Source organism: Poecilia formosa, unplaced genomic scaffold (genome assembly GCF_000485575.1).
Source record: "Poecilia formosa unplaced genomic scaffold, Poecilia_formosa-5.1.2 Scaffold479, whole genome shotgun sequence".
Lineage (NCBI taxonomy): Eukaryota > Metazoa > Chordata > Actinopteri > Cyprinodontiformes > Poeciliidae > Poecilia > Poecilia formosa.
In genome coordinates this window covers 384,622-389,347 of record NW_006800418.1, presented here as the reverse complement: position 1 = coordinate 389,347, position 4,726 = coordinate 384,622, and the positions used below count along the sequence as shown (strand labels likewise).

General features: G+C 43.2%; 5 non-coding genes across 5 annotated transcripts; all 5 read left to right on the top strand.

The window, feature by feature from the left end:
- Positions 1-140: 140 nt before the first annotated feature.
- On the top strand, positions 141-212 carry trnae-uuc (transfer RNA glutamic acid (anticodon UUC)). Its single transcript has one exon. It is a non-coding gene; the product is annotated as a tRNA-Glu (tRNA).
- Positions 213-310: 98 nt separating this feature from the next.
- On the top strand, positions 311-382 carry trnae-uuc (transfer RNA glutamic acid (anticodon UUC)). Its single transcript has one exon. It is a non-coding gene; the product is annotated as a tRNA-Glu (tRNA).
- Positions 383-649: 267 nt separating this feature from the next.
- trnae-uuc (transfer RNA glutamic acid (anticodon UUC)) lies at positions 650-721 on the top strand. Its single transcript has one exon. It is a non-coding gene; the product is annotated as a tRNA-Glu (tRNA).
- Positions 722-2,370: 1,649 nt separating this feature from the next.
- On the top strand, positions 2,371-2,442 carry trnae-uuc (transfer RNA glutamic acid (anticodon UUC)). Its single transcript has one exon. It is a non-coding gene; the product is annotated as a tRNA-Glu (tRNA).
- Positions 2,443-2,718: 276 nt separating this feature from the next.
- Positions 2,719-2,790, top strand: trnae-cuc (transfer RNA glutamic acid (anticodon CUC)). Its single transcript has one exon. It is a non-coding gene; the product is annotated as a tRNA-Glu (tRNA).
- Positions 2,791-4,726: the final 1,936 nt, after the last annotated feature.

Sequence of the window (4,726 nt, the reverse complement as noted above, 5' to 3'; positions counted from 1 at the left end):
GCTTTCGCAGCCGCGGCCCGGGTTCGATTCCCGGTCAGGGAAAGGCACCTTCAACTGCATGATTGTTTTCATCACATCTTCAAAGCACTCTTGGTATTGATCATCAAAGATCTCTTGATATCTTCTATCACAAAAGAAGGTCCCTGATGGTCTAGTGGTCAGGATTCGGCGCTTTCGCAGCCGCGGCCCGGGTTCGATTCCCGGTCAGGGAAAGGCACCTTCAACTGCATGATTGTTTTCATCACATCTTCAAAGCACTCTTGGTATTGATCATCAAAGATCTCTTGATATCTTCTATCACAAAAGAAGGTCCCTGATGGTCTAGTGGTCAGGATTCGGCGCTTTCGCAGCCGCGGCCCGGTTTCGATTCCCGGTCAGGGAAAGGCACCTTCAACTGCATGATTGTTTTCATCACATCTTCAAAGCACTCTTGGTATTGATCATCAAAGATCTCTTGATAGCTTCTATCATAAAATAAGGTCCCTGATGGTCTAGTGGTCAGGATTCCGCGCTTTCACCGCCCAGTTTCGATTTCCGGTCATTTAAAGGCATGTTTATGTTAACTGCTTCATTGTTTTCATCACATCTTCAAAGCATTGTTTGTATTGATCGTCAAATTCTCTTGAAATCGTCCCATCACAAAAGAAGGTCCCTGATGGTCTAGTGGTCAGGATTTGGCGCTTTCACCACCGCAGCCTGGGTTTGATTCCCAGTCAGGGAAAGGTACCTTCAACTGCGTGATTGTTTTCATCACATCTTCAAAGCACTCTTGGTATTGATCATCAAAGATCTCTTGATATCTTCCATCACAAAAGGTGGTCCCTGATGGTCTAGTGGTGAGGTTTCGGTAGTTTTGCCACAGCCAGAGTTCGTTCCCGGGCAGGGAAATGTACGTTCACTTTCAACTGCATTATTGTTTTCATCACATCTTCAATGCACTTTTGGTATTGATCATCAAAGATCTCTTGATAGCTTCTATCATAAAAGAAGGTCCCTGATGGTCTAGTGGTCAGGATTCGGCGCTTTCACCGCCCAGTTTCGATTTCCGGTCAGGAAAGGGCATGTTTATGTTAACTGCTTCATTGTTTTCATCACATCTTCAAAGCGGTTTGTATTGATCGTCAAATTCTCTTGAAATCGTCCCATCACAACAGAAGGTCCCTGATGGACTAGTGGTCATTATTCGGCGTTTTCACCGCCGCAGCCCGGGTTCGATTGCTGGTCAGGGAAAGGCACCTTCAACTTCATGATTGTTTTCATCACATCTTCAAAGCACTCTTGGTATTGATCATCAAAGATCTCTTGATAGCTTCTGTTATGAAATATGGTCACTGATGGTCTAGTGGTTAGGATTCGGTGCTTTCACCACTGCAGCCTGGGTTCAATTCCCGGTCAGGGAAAGGCAGGTTCAATGTAAACCACATTATTGTTTTAATCACACTTTAAAGGCAATCTTGGTAATGATCATCAAAGATCTCTTGATAGCTTCTGTCATGAAATATTGTCAATGATGGTCTAGTGGTCAGGATTCGGTGCTTTCACCACTGCAGCCCGGGTCCAATTCCCAATCAGGGAAAGGCACTTTCAACTGCATGATTGTTTTCATCACATCTTCAANATCTTCAAAGCACTCTTGGTATTGATAATCAAAGATCTCTTGATAGCTTCTATCACAAAAGGTGGTCCCTGATGGTCTAGTGGTGAGGCTTCTGTACGTTCAACGCCCAGTTTCGATTTCCGGTCAGGGAAAGGTACGTTCACTTTCAACTGCATGATTGTTTTCATCACATCTTCAAAGCACTCTTGGTATTGATCATCAAAGATCTCTTGATAGCTTCTGTCATGAAATATGGTCACTTATGGTCTAGTGGTGAGGCTTCGGTGCTTTCACCGCCCAGTTTCGATTTCCGGTCAGGGAAAGGCATGTTTATGTTAACTGCTCGATTGTTTTCATCACATCTTCAAAGCATTGTTTGTATTGATCGTCAAATTCTCTTGATATCTTCTATCACAAAAGAAGGTCCCTGATGGTCTAGTGGTCAGGATTCGGCGCTCTCATTGCCGAGGCCCGTATTTGATTCCCGGTCAGGGAAAGGCAGGTTCACTGTAAACTGCATTATTGTTTTAATCACATCTTAAAGGCAATCTTGGTAATGATCATCAAAGATCTCTTGATAGCTTCTATGACAAAAGGTGGTCCCTGATGGTCTAGTGGTGAGGCTTTGGTACTTTTGCCACAGACAGAGTTCGATTCCCAGTCAGGGAAAGGTACGTTCACTTTCAACTGCATGATTGTTTTCATCACATCTTCAAAGCATTGTTTGTATTGATCGTCACATTCTCTTGAAATCTTCCCATCACAAAAGAAGGTCCCTGATGGTCTAGTGGTCAGGATTCGGCGCTTTCACCGCCACAACCCAGGTTCAATTCCCGGTCAGGGAAAGGCAGGTTCACTTTAAACTGCATGATTGTTTTAATCACATCTTAAAGGCAATCTTGGTAATGATCATCAAAGATCTCTTGATAGCTTCTATCACGAAAGGTGGTCCCTGATGGTCTAGTGGTGAGGCTTCGGTACTTTTGCCACAGCCAGAGTTCGATTCCCCGTCAGGGAAAGGTACGTTCACTTTCAGCTGTATGATTGTTTTCATCACATCTTCAAAGCATTGTTTGTATTGATCGTCAAATTCTCTTGATAGCATCTATCACAAAAGAAGGTCCCTGATGGTCTAGTGGTCAGGATTCGGCGCTCTCATCGCCGCGGCCTGGGTTCGATTCCCGGTCAGGGAAAGGCACCTTCAACTGCATGATTGTTTTCATCACATCTTCAAAGCACTCCTGTTATTGATCATCAAAGATCTTTTGATAGCTTCTGTCATGAATTATGGTCACTGATGGTCTAGTGGTAAGGATTCGGTGCTTTCACCACTGCAGCCCGGGTCCAATTCCCAATCAGGGAAAGGCACTTTCAACTGCATGATTGTTTTCATCACTTCTTCAAAGCACTGTTGGTATTGATCAAGGGTCTCTTGATAGCTTCTATCACAAAAGGTGGTCCCTGATGGTCTAGTGGTCAGGATTCGGCGCTTTCACTGCCCAGTTTCGATTCCCGTTCAGGGAAATGCATGTTTATGTTAACTGCTTCATTGTTTTCATCATATCTTCAAAGCATTGTTTGTATTGATTTTCAAATTCTCTTGATATATTCTATCACAAAAGAAGGTCCCTGATGGTCTAGTGTTCAGAATTCGGCGCTCTCACTGCTTTGCCCCAGTTTCGATTCCCGGTCAGGGAAAGGCTGTTTCAACTGCTTGATTATTTTAATACCATCTTAAAGGCACTCTTGGTATTGATCATCAAAGATCTCTTGATAGCTTCTATCATAAAAGATGGTCTAGTGGTCAGGATTTGGAACTTTCAAAGCCACAGCCCTTGTTCAATTACCAGTCAGGGAAAGGCAGGTTCTCTTTAATCTGCATGATTGTTTTCATCACATCTTGAAAGCACTCTTGATTTTGATCATCAAAGATCTCTTGATAGCTTCTATCTCAAAAGGTGGTCCCTGATCGTCTAGTGGTGAGGTTTCGTTATTTTCGCCGCAGCCCAGGTTCGATTCCCGGTCAGGGAAATGCACGTTCACTTTCAACTGCATTATTGTTTTCATCACATCTTCAAAGCACTCTTGGTATTGATCATCAAATTCTCTTGATAGCTTCTGTCTCAAAAGAAGGTCCCTGGTGGTCTAGTGGTCAGGATTTGGCGCTCTCACCGCCGCATCCCAGGTTTGATTCCCAGTCAGGGATAGGCAGGTTCACTTTCAACTGAATCATAGCTTCTGTCAGGTCTTTAAAGCATTTTTGATATTGATCATCAAAGATCTCTAGATAGCTTCTATCACTAAAGATATGGTCTAGTGGTCAGGATTTGATGCTTTCACCGCAGCAACCTGGGTTCGATTCCCGGTCAGGAAAACGCATGTTTATTTTAACTGCGTGATTGTTTTCATCACATCTTCAAAGCATTCTTTGTATTGATCGTGAAATTCTCTTGTCACAAAAGAAGGTCTCTGATGGTCTAGTGGTCAGGATTTGGTGCTCTCACTGCCGTGGCCCGAGTTTGATTCCCGGTCAGGGAAAGGCTCTTTCAACTGCATGATTGTTTTAATCACATCTTGGTAATGATCAAAGATCTCTTGATAGCTTCTATCACAAAAGAAGGTCCCTGATGGTCTAGTGGTCAGGATTCGGCGCTTTCTCCGCCATAGCCCGGGTATAATTGTAGTTTAGTGGTGAACAACGAAGAGCGCAGAAAGGCAAGGAACTCAAACGCTTGTAGCACTGGTTGATAACATAGCGCAAGACAGTTTGAGAAAGATCCCACAATTAGCAGGGAACACAGGTGGGATTAAATACACAAGAATCAGGGAACACGAGACACAGCTGGGAGCAATCAAGGGCAGCCAAGACAACAGAGGAAATAAATTGACACACAGAAAACCAAATCCTCACATTGTGAGAGAAATGTCTGCAGGCATCTGCTCCAGAGTCATATCCAGTCAGTCAGTGGTGGAGAAAGTACTCAAAAAATGTACTTAAGTAAAAGTACAAATACACAGGCAAAAATGTACTCAAGTATAAGTCAAAGTACCACATTAACATTTTACTTAAGTAAAAGTAAAAAAGTACTGGCTTTTAAAAATACTTAAGTATTAAAAGTAAAAGTACTT